This window comes from Drosophila subobscura, chromosome J, assembly GCF_008121235.1.
Source record: "Drosophila subobscura isolate 14011-0131.10 chromosome J, UCBerk_Dsub_1.0, whole genome shotgun sequence".
Classification (NCBI taxonomy): domain Eukaryota; kingdom Metazoa; phylum Arthropoda; class Insecta; order Diptera; family Drosophilidae; genus Drosophila; species Drosophila subobscura.
Genome location: NC_048532.1, coordinates 22,760,713 through 22,772,816, shown reverse-complemented (window position 1 = coordinate 22,772,816; position 12,104 = coordinate 22,760,713). Strand labels below are relative to the sequence as shown.

General features: G+C 43.3%; 1 protein-coding gene across 14 annotated transcripts in view; it reads right to left on the bottom strand.

The window, feature by feature from the left end:
- The window catches only part of LOC117895793 (serine/threonine-protein kinase mig-15), a 35,000-nt gene that overhangs the window by 15,417 nt on the left and 7,479 nt on the right, over positions 1-12,104 (bottom strand). The window lies entirely within an intron of this gene.

Sequence of the window (12,104 nt, the reverse complement as noted above, 5' to 3'; positions counted from 1 at the left end):
CGCTTTTCAAGTCACTTTACATTTAATACAGTTTTAATTGAGTGAGTGAGCAGCAAGCATCTCCCCAGTCTCTCCAGCTGGTGCCCCATTCTCAGCCATAAATCAGAATGCTTAACGAGAGATGATAGCAATTTAAGTGACGATAGGCCCCGCCGATGTGCCGATGTGACGGTCATGCCTGATGATGTGCCACAGACCATCCATCTAACCCATCTATCTGCCAATCTAACTATCTGTGTATCTATCTATAGGATGTGTACGAGACATGCTTTGCCCGTTGGCTTCCTCTACATCTTTCACTTTGGCAAGGAGGGAATATTCGTAGGGGAATTGGCTTGGACTTGGGGACTTGGCTTATGGATCAAATTTTGATTGCGAGTAAGGAAAATCTCTGCTGAGCAGATTTTCTACTTCAAAATAAATGGGATTACATTTACAACACACATTTCAGTTATATATTAATACTAATAATTGAATTTTCGCTGTTTCCTAAGGAGTGTTCTCTTTTTCCAGAGGATCTCTCCTCCCAATTCCCTAGAGTATTCCCAATATTCGTTGCTACCCAGCTCAATCCTCACTTATTGATTGCCAAAACAAGGCGTTACTCCGTGGCTGGTGAAGATTCGATCAAAATGTTATTTAAAAACGCAGCCAAACGGGCAGAATGCCTGGAAGCATCATTAAAATCTTGCAACTTGTGGCAGCAGCAACCACATCGTTGCATCGCTGACTCTAACTGTTGTGGCATGCAACAGCAACAGCAACAGCAACAGCAATGGGCAGATTCACTATGCAAATTAATGACATGCACTAATGGAGCCTGAAAAACGACACAGAAAATTGTCCAGAACGAGAGGAGAAATCGATTAGGCAGGCCATTAAAAGGAGGCGGAGGGGAGTGGCATGCACGCTGCACGTTGCACGTTGCAGGTGTGTGGTGTGGCGCGGTGTTTGTTTCGGTTAGCAGGAAATGTTTGTTTGTCATCATTTTGATGGCCAAATGAAAGACTTAAAGTCCGATGGAAATTGGTCGATTGGTTGATTGCGGCAATAAAAATACTATGGAAAAATATTTGTGAATCATTTTGGAGACAAGAAGTGCCCCACTCCACAAAGCTTTAAAGCATATAGAGAGAGAGAGAGGGGGAGAGTGAGACAAATAAACAAAAGCCAAAAGCAAACCCAAAAAGGCATATGCCATGCATTTATGGAAAAGCCAAAGCTCTCCCTCCTCCTCTCCACAAAGAAATCGCTGAATTTGTACAAATAATCAACAAACACAACAACAACAACAAATGTGAAAATCTTTTCAAAGGTAAAGTCAACAAAGGAGGGGGAGAGAGGGAAGCAAAAAGAGGAGCGCGGATCGTTTCATATTGGAGAATGGAACGGAACGGAACGGAATGGAATGGAATGGGCATCGTGTGGCAGTGGTGGGGCTTGGCTCTGGGGCTCTCCTCTCTTCTGTGAAGTGGAGTGCAGCTGTCCCCACGATTTGGGTTTGGATTTGCCTACCTATGGCGACTCCCCTGAAAGATGGTTTACAATTTCCAACACAAAAATCCAACTAAAATCAAAGCAGAAGGCAAACAATCAACTCGATGAAATTATACCCATACAGAGGAGAGCCCCAACAAACACAAAGGAAGATTTATGTGTACATAATGCATATAGAAAGACAGAAAACAAAAACTGCATAATCAGACAGCAAATTATTCTCATATTTAAACACACACACACACACACACACACACACATACTCGCACTCGTAATCATAATCGCATTCATATTCATAATCGTATTCAGATTCCCTCAGAAAAAAATGATTTGGATCGTGATTCGTGTACGTAAGATGCCAAAACGCATTGTCCGACGCCCCAAGACCCCTTCGCACCCCTCTCCAAGCTGCCTTCTACGCCCCAGAAAAATGTTGCAAAAAAAAATGTAAGCCAAAGGCAAAAAAAAGATACAGAAAATGCAGTCGCAGCTGACGTTGACAGAAAAAATGCATTTTTTTCCACTGCGTGCCGCGTGATAAGAGAATAAAGAGATAGAGAGAGGGAAAGAATAAGAGCAGGGGCGGAGGAGGTGGTGACAGGGCAGAGGGAGGAAGCAAAAGTAAATATAAAACTCAAGAGATGGAAATTTGACATTTTATAAGAGAAGAAAAATGCAGTCAAGTGCCGCTAACTCCCAGTAAAAAGTGCCCCCAAAAAAATGTAAACTTTTGGACATGTTTTTCATGTTTTGTTCGAACTTTGGAGCATGGAAAACTCTAGAAACTTAGCAAGAAAGTTGAGGAAAAAGGGAAAAAGGAAAGAAATAATCGAGTGTACATAGAGAGGATGAGGAAAGCAGTGAAAGAGCGAGAGAGACACAGAGAGTAATATGATTGTTCCGCTTAGAGATAACACCAGAAAATAGTTCCAGAGTGAACGGAGAGAGAGGAAAACATGTGTGGATGAGGAAATGGAATCACATATAAGAGATGATAGTACTACGAATAGCTAAGACTGGGAAAGGAAATGGAAGAGCTACAAAGAAGGAGAATCGCTAGAAATAAAGCCACAAAATGCAAATAAAATATGATCAAAGGAGGGAACATAAGCCAACTAAAAATGCATAGCATTTATGGGCTAGGAAAGACCAGATTAGATCCGATTCACCTAAAGAAATTGCTTGGCAATCGAAGGTATAAAATATACCACAATAGAGTGTGGAAGGGAGAGCCTTTTGTTATCTCGAAACGAAGGAATGCAAGACCGGAACAGAGGAGCAATAAAAGAGTTGAAATAAATCCCCCACGGCCACTATTGTATTTCATTGCCACATCAAGTGCCCTGGAATAAACCCTATAAATGTTACAATAAATGTATGGATGTGCCATAAATCTTATCTAGAAACTACTTACAATGTAAGTAAGAATGGGAAATTGCAAGGAATTGTGAAATTATAAATTAAAGAATGAAAGATTAGCTACATATGGGGAATATGTGGGGAAAACTGTGACTTAGATTCAAGCTTTATCTGTCGAAGAACCTCCCATACAAAATCAGTGCACAAAATAGTTTAGTTACAATTAACATTCCCATTTAAAGTTCCATTATTTTGCTAGTAAATACTCCGATGTCTAGACGACTGTCGACTGTCGTTTTGGCCGGTTAATATTTAAGCCAAAAACACATTTGCCTGCACCGAAGAACCCCCATTTCCCACCCACTTTGTGGCTCAAATAAAAAAGGGAAAAACTGGGACATCAAACAAAAAGTGTGTTTGCCGTTTGCTAACTGGGTTAGCCGTCAGCAGGTGGAGGTGGGAGTGGAGGCAACAACTAAAACACCGACCCCTGCGCCAACACTTTGAACTGTGTGTGTTTCCACTTGAGTCCCGAACCCGAACCCGAACCAGAAGCTCCCCCGAACACCCCAGACTCCACTCCAGACAGCACTCTGCACTACACTCTGCTCCCCGCCATCCAATCGGCCCCTTTGCCTGCCGCTGGCTGGTTCTAAAATTCAATTTAATGAAAATTCAGCCAAGTGCTAAAAAGCCTGTTAAGTGGTTCAATGAAAGCATGGCAAAGGGAGCCCAGACTGAACGGGAGAGAGTGGGTGAGTAGTTCCAGTACTAGCAGGTAACCTTTGACCCACAGACATGCAGCAGCAGCAGCAGCAGCCACGGGAAAACAGTTAAAAAATACTTTGAAATACTCCGGTCCAAATGCGGCGATAAATTTAAACAAATTTCAAGCACTATTTCGGCATTCAATTTACGATTTTATGAGGCAGCTGCAGGCATTAAGACCGCGCACAGACACACAGATACACACAGATACAGTCGGATATGGTAGCCAAAAAAGATACAGCTACAGATACTCCCCAATGGAGGGTTAGGCATTCCATAGAAATAGAGAGGGAAGGAGAAAAAACACATTCTGATTGCCAAGTTAATTAACGAATGAATCTAGCGATCAACAAATTGGTAATTGATGAGCATTCAACCTTCCGTTTGCCCTCTCCTGCCCCCTCTTAATCACCTCTCAAATCGAGTCTACAAATTTGCAAACTGATCGACAAAAAAGCGAAAAAACAGCTGAACAAAAACTGGGCACCCAATGCAAGTTGCGTAAGTTGGCCAAAAACGCAGCTGCTGGCTGCTGCTGCCACAGTTTGTGCCACCATTCGGTGGTGGCACTGCCAGTGGGCCAGTGGGGCAGGCAGGCAATAGGCAAGCGCAGACAGGCAATAGCTGGAGGCTGTTGCCCCTGCCACATGTTGGGTGTTTTGGTCTTGCTTTTGGTGGCTGGTGTCTCCAGTTGCTGCCTACCATTTGACGCATCGCACGGGCGTGGTGCTGCTGCTGCTGCCGTCTGCCGTCTGCTGAGGTTTTTTTATGCGTTTTTTTCTTCTGTTGTATCTCATTTCTCGTGTATCTTTGTATCTTGGCCAGTGTTGTAATTGAATTGCGGTGCACACGTGTGTGGGAGCAGCAGCAGCTCCAAGATTGCTGCCACAATTAACATGCCCCACACACAACAAAAGCCCAACGAGAGTGCGCCCAAGTCGGGCTGGAGGAGTGGGGCAACTGTGGTATTTGCTTCCTTTTGTTGGGTTACTCAATCGAGTGGTGCGGCATGCGGCAGCACTCACAGGTGTGGTGCCACAGCCACAGACAATGGCCAAAGGCAACAAGGAATGGCTGGGAAAGATTCAACTTGATTAGTCCTCAAATTTCATGTAAAAATCAGTTCCGTTTTGAAACTTTTGAATCCGTTTCACTCCGTATTCCGCCTCGAATATTTACTCCTACTTAAGCTTCAATATTTACCCCTATTCGACCTCAGATAATTCCCCCTATTCACACCCAAAACTAATTCCCCAATTACCGCTCACAATTATCGTTGATTCATTTGATTTATTCAACAATTTAGCATGTCTGTCATCAGGGGCGCTCTCTTATCAGTGGGTTCCATGGGCATTTGTGTTCCCCACTCTGAAGTATACCTTGAAATTTCCGCACATTTGAGCCATTGAGTCATTGAATCTATTTCCATTGTTGACGGGACTGAAGTACCGTTTATTTGTGCGAAAAAGATAAGCCGCAGCGAGCACACGGGCTGGGAAATTGTGTCAAAAGATAATAATTTATTTGGTGTACAAATTTATTTTATATTTTTATGGGAGAGCAGGGGGAGGAGCCCATCAAAAGCGAGGAATGTGTGCTGATAATGACGTCACTTTTTGCGTGTCAACAATTTCCGGTTTCCTTTCCGTTTCGCTCCCTTTTGTATAGGGGTTAGGGGGTTAGGGGGGTGTGTGTGTGTGTGTGCTCGGTTTTATTCTAATTAATTGAGAGAGAAGCCACTCTGCACTCTACTTCCTCCCTGCCTCCTCTCATCTGTTTTGCTGTCAAATGGAGTTCACATTTTGGTAATTGGAAATTAAATGAATTAAGCAGGAAAGATGGAAGGAGATGGAGCTGTAGCTGTAGCTGTAGCTGTAGCTGTAGCTGCAGAGAGAGTGATTCCCAGACGAGATGATAAAATCCCCCCCTATCAAATCGGCCGGGAACAACCGCAACACGCTGACTGCGGGTCAACCGGGTCCCTTTCTCTGTCTCTGTCTCTCTGTCGCTCTGTCTCTCTTTCTGTCTTTCTCTTTTACTCTTTTCATTGTTCGTACAATTACATGGAACAATAAAATATATATATTCCGATGTCACATGTCACATGGAAGCCAGTGTCCCCCCATCCCTCTCCTGTGCCTCCTCCTCTACTCTTTACAGATAAGAGACAACGACAACGTCGACTGGCAATGACTGCAACCAGCATCAGCCGGCGGCCATAAACATGCCTGGTGGCATGGGGCATTCATTCCATTCATTCATTCATTATGGAAGTTAGATAGAAGTTCAATTCCCTTTTGTGGCGTCTCCTCCTCCGGTGGCAAGACAAAGACTTTGCTCTGTTGCAGCAAATTATGCATGCAAAATAAACTAACACAACTTTCACTCATAAATTAATTGTTCAGCAGCCACAAAAGCCTAAGCAGCGCCAGTGGAAAAATTTAGACATTAATATTAAAAGCAGGCAAAATACAACAGCCACAGGGAAACTTGCCCCAGGGGGAAGCTGCAATTTATTCCCCAATAACTAGAATACTTCGATAATACTTTCATAAATCAAATTTGCAAGGTAAAATCTTGATGGATGGGCAAAGGCAAGGGCTACAAAAATCCAAATATAACTGAAATTGCACACATCAAAACAAACTGCAGACATCAATCAAATATCTAACCGAATACCTTTCCCAGTTTCACCCAAAAATAAACAATTTTCTTAGCCTTTTCCCTGCCACATGCTGTTGGCAGTGGCAGAAGTTCGACTGTACCATGAATGCTCCCCGTTAAGTGGCCATAAAAATCTGTAGGAATCATGAAATTCCATTAAACAAATGTCTGAGTAATCAGCCAAATGGGAGAGCCAAAAGGGAGCCCAGAGGAGAGTTGGAGTAAAAAGGGGAAAGATTCACAGATTGAACGAAACGAAATGCTTCGTTTGCATATTTAATCAATGGATTGCTGGGCTGGCAGACAGGCCGCAAAATATTGAAATATTTACATACGGCATTGCCAAAGTGTTAACCTTGTAACCAAATGGACAACAAACAAACACAGATATGCCTGCTTATCGCAATTGCAAGGGACAAAAGGAGATGGAGCGACACACAGAGAGAGAGAGAGAGAGAGCGATGGATGGATGATTTGTGGGCGGCAATTTGATCAAATGAGATTGAAATCGGTTTATAGACGGGGGAGTTGCTGTGTGGCAAAAAAGTGGGTCAAATACAATATCCAGCGAAGGAAAGCCACTGTGGCAAACGAGTAGCCAACAGTTTTGTTTATTTGATGAGAGAATGTGAGTCATAAAGTGATTGGAGGCAAACAGAAATGGATATGGGATTCCCTCCGGCGAGGTTTTATCACAGTGAAAGCTCTCTGATTCCTGGAATGCCTTTAAATGCCTTTTCGTTAGGGTTTTGTTTATTTTTCTGATTCTTTAGGTTTCCCAGTATTCCGTAATTAACCAATTAGGAAATCAAAGGAAATAAACAAAATAATATTCACATTTGCTTCACTTCTGCTCCAAAAAAACGAGTGAAAAACCTGACCTTTGCTCGTCCGCCGTTATTGTTAGTGTTTTTTGTGGTTTCACTCGACCGGATCGCCGAGTGGCGGGGAATGGACATGGAATTGGAATTGGAATGGGGAGATCTCTAAACAGACCGCAGAAATTTCACACGCCGCCTCTGACTCTGAAAAAGTGATAAATTTTCATGTTCCATCAGCAGCAGCGGCGGCACACTCGCCGCGTATAATCGTAATTTATGCCAGAAAAAAAAAAAACAGCAACCCACACAGAAACACTCCACACTCCGGACGGACACACACCACACTCCGGCGGACGGACAGCTAAACAGATGGACAGCGAGAGAGAGAGAGAAGCAATGCTTATAAAATGCATAAGTTAGCAGAGCTTCGAGCGGCTTCGACCAACTCATCGTTTCCCCAAGGTCGTTTGTGCCCACACACAGCCCCCTCTCTGACACTGGCACTTCCCTCTGCCCACCACTTCATTTCTTTAGTTCCCCCTTCTCTTTTTCGTACACCTTTTTCGATGCCTTTCCCCATTCCCATAGATTCCGCTGAAGCTAGCGAAAAAATTTCTGTCATTTTGGTTGCTGTTTTTTGCACAAAACCCACCAGAGGGAGGAGAGGTGTCAGTCGGGGCTTAGGGGTTGCCTTGTCAATGAATAAAGTGTCAGGGCTAGAGATTTAATTAAAGCGAAAACAAAGCCAAAAGTAGAAACACAAAGAGAAAGAGCGAGAGAGATAGAGCAACACAAGTTAGTGAACCTCTCTAAATATAGTACAATGGGATGAAGAATGTCTCTCCACTCTCCACTCCACTTCCATTCTAGCGCAGAAAGTACACAGGAGAGAGAGTGGAAGAGGAGCGCGAGAAGTCATCATCCGAAATTGGCAACAACAAAAATGCTCAAAGTGCGAAAGAGAAAGGAGGGAGGGGAGGCTGACGCACTCTGTCAGACGCTGACTGTGTGTTGTTATCTTTTTAATCCCTGCCGCCGCCGCTCTGGTTCTCCGCTACTCTCCAGTTCTACAGTCTCCACACACGCACACGCACACACGCACCGGTCTCCACTCTCTTGTGTTGTCCCTTTCCCACTTGCGTCTATGCTTGGACGAACGTGTCAATGAATCGCGCGACTGTTAATGTTTTTAAATTTAAGTCTACAACAAATTAAATTTGCGTAATAATTAGTTGTTGTATGCCCTATAAAGTGGGGTATTTCTAGGGGGTACAATAAGAAATTTGAGGAAAGAACTTGGGAATTACGAAAAAAAATTCTGCTAAGAATATTTCCGGCAACAACTTTTATAGTTATTAAATATCAGAAATTTTTGATTAGATTATAATCGTAAATTCTACGAAAATCACACAAACTTAATCGTCAGATAAGACTTTCTGTTGGCAACCAATTTTAAGGGTTTACAGAATCACGGACAGAATTATCTCCAACTATTGATAGCTAATCCTAGATCCATCTACAGAGTATCTTCACCTTCGACTACGTATTTGGCTTGTCTTTTGCTTTATTTCGGCACTTAGTCGCCTGTGCCGGTTATCTCTGGTTTAAGTGGTGATATTGGGGGAGCAGTTGATGCCTTTTATGCGCCAGCCCCTACTTTTGGGTACTTGTGTGTGCCCGTTCGGCTAATTGTGTGGCCTTTTTATGGGTCTGAAGTCTATAGTTATTTCGTTCCTCATCTGCTCCAGCTGCTGCTGCTCCGACTGCTGCTGTGTCTGCCTGTGCCTTGCCTTTTGCTTTTGTGTTTCCTGCTTCATTTACTTATTGGCTTTAATGTACTTTGCATGTTTTTTGAGCAGCTTGTCGTGTTGCAGCATTGCCAGTGCCAGTATCAGTGCCAGTGCCCCTTCCCATGTATCAATGTAGCCAGCCGACTTGGATGGCTGCGCCTGCGCACAAACAACTACAAAACTAAAGCAATTATTGTTTCTGTTGATGTACCCTGCCTTTTGAAGGGTATATTAATGTTTATTTAGATCTCTTGCTACTCAAAAGAGAGGAGATTGGAGTGCCTTGGTTTTTGTGGAAAAATTTGCATTGGTTTTTTGCCAGTTTTCTTTCATTCGTCATATACATATATTCCCATATTTTTATAATGACCATTCTGTTAGGGTATTTTAATCTTCGATCCACTGAAAGCTCCTCCTTCCTCTTTTTTTCTCTTTATATTTATTTGCTTGCGTGCTTTATTATCATTTCTCCGCCGCTCATAAATATGCATTGTCTCTGTCCGCACTTGTTCCTCTCTGTCTCTGTCTCCAACTCCCACTCCACCCTTACCCCTCCTCTCTTCTCTTTTCCACAATTGGGTCAGAGTTCGCCCAGCTATGAAAATGTTAATTGCATGACAACTGGCTGTGGCGGAGGCCTGCCGCCGTTCTATGGATCCGTTCTCCCGTTTCCCGTTTGGGGAAGTTGTGGGCGAAAGTTAACGGTAGGCCAAGCCCCAAAAAAATATTTATAAACATTTCGGAACATTGCGGAACACGTTTATGCGTGTGACGGGATCGTGAAATTGTGATTGGCGATTGCTGTGTTTGAGTTGGTTCGTTCAAATGTTGATTTTGGTCAATTGATTCATAGCAAAATGCCCAAAATGGTTTATTTTTGGGAGTTTCTCTGAGTGATTCATTCATTGTTTGAGATATTCATGATGCTGGGATACTGGAAGCACTTTAAATGGGATTAAAAATAAGTTATTTATACAGATTTGGGTGTTTCCTTCCACAATTCCAATTTTTCCACGTTCAAAATCGCTCTCTCTCTCTCTCGCTCTCTTTGTGTTTGCACACCCACAAAATCAAAGCCGTTAAAAACGTTGCACTTGTACGTGTTCCACAGGGAACACCACATGTGGTGGCCCCTTGCAAAGTTTCTCCCCCCCTGGATCACCAAGTCATGCTGGCAGTGACTCACAAGAGAGGGGGAGACGGAGACGACACTGTGGCTGGGGCGCTGATAAAAAGCAAATTCGCTCGTTAAAAGCGCAGTAGAGAAGCAACAACAAAAGTATCAATAAAACGGAAGTGGGAGGAGAAGAAGCTGCAGTAGGAACGAAGATGGGGAGAGACAGGGAAGGGATAGACAAAAAAACATAAATTAAACTAGATAAAGCGTAACAAATTCGCAGAAAAATAGCAACCAAAAAATAAAACATTTGTCATTTAAGTGGAATTCCAAAAACGAAGTCAAATAAAAATCAAAAATAAAATTATGATTAAGCCAGACATAAAATAAAAAGAAAAACTGTGACGTTTGATGGGCCGCAACTGTTGCTGTATCTGTATCTGTATCTGTAAACCGGTTAACCATTCAGTCAGTCAATAAGTTGGCCAAAACCACAACCACAGCCACAGTCAGAGCCAAAGCCACAGTCACAGCCGCAGACAGAGCAGACAGAAAATGCCAATGAAGTGAGACTCAACTCACAGGCAGGCAAGTGGCTGCTCGGCTCGGCTTGGCTTCTCCCGTTCCCGGGGTTCTAGTCTTCAGAGACAGAGTCACACATGCAGATACAGACACGGAAAGTATCTGCTGCCGCTGCTGCTGGGCATTACTCATGCTAATTTCACACACACACAGAGACCGACAAAGATACGGCGACAACAGTATAATGAACTACTTTAAGGCCTCTCCAGAACAGAACAGAAACGACACAACATAACCGAGTGTCGTTTTATTTGCGTTAACAAGTTTGCAACCGCACAGTGGGCTGGCTGCCTGCCTTGGATTCCCATGGACTCCTTCCATGGTTACCACGTGCCACTTGCAACACACAAAGCAGAGCAGAGCAGAGCCCTAGATCGAGGCAGAGACTGGCGGCGCCTGGTGCCTGTAGAACCTGTAGTAGGCCGGTGTAGTGTGGGCCGCAAAAGCCAATTGACAGGCAGAAACTTAATAGATTTAATGAAAGTTTCCATTGGATTGACAGCCCAGTGTTTCATCCAGTAATCCGCGAAGAAACCCATTTATAGGGGTTGCCATTTCCAAAGAATTTGAAAGGTGAACTACGAGGTAAAAGTCCAAAGTAAAATCTCCAACTCTTTCACCCGAGAACAGGTTTTGCTCTATGCAAAGTGGATAATATATTTCCGGACTGCGATTACTCATTGAATATTGAATTGAATTTCGCAATTAACACAAGACTCAACGATGATTAAGAGCTAGTAAGAGGTACTATTTAAATGGGGTTTCAATTTGCTTCAACCAAACATAAAAACTTGAATGAAAAATCCTTTGAAATTGTCTCCGATTGCTGCCTGAATTACTCATCCCATAAATATCTTAAACGAATGCGATGATTAACACTTAGTACAAGCCTCAGCCAAGTTTAAGCTCAATTTAATCAGAAGATACTTTTGTGTATCTCCACGAGAGGCAATAAAGAACTTCGGATAGGCAGACAACCAGACAGACAGACCGACCACAGCGGCAGCTCAATTTTGTGGCATTAATCACACAAAAAGCTGCCTGCCATTGGCTGCGGCTTCGGCTTCGACCCCCCACTGCAGCAACAGCAACAACTTGCCGTTGGCCTCCCAAGCGCAGGCGGCATGCCACACTTTTTCTTCTGCTTGCAGCAAATGCTAACGGTAATCTTACAAAAGCAAATGTCTATTTTTGTGCCTGCAACTGACGTACTGCTTGCTGCCTCTGCGTCTGTTGCATTATTCTGCTCCCTGCCGCCGCTCCCTGCCTTCTCCTTCGTAGTTGTATCTTTCAGATACATTTTAAACATATAATTTAAATACAAACACAAAGTCAAGGCATTGTTTTGAGCCAAAGAGAGAGAGAACGCTCCTCCTCCTCGACTGCTGCTGCTGCTTCTGTGATTATTATGATTATTCTTGCCGCTTATTTCCCCCTGTCGTTTGTTGAATTTTTTTTCTTTTTGTAGGGTAACCCACCGTGGAGTGAGAATATCACATTTATTAA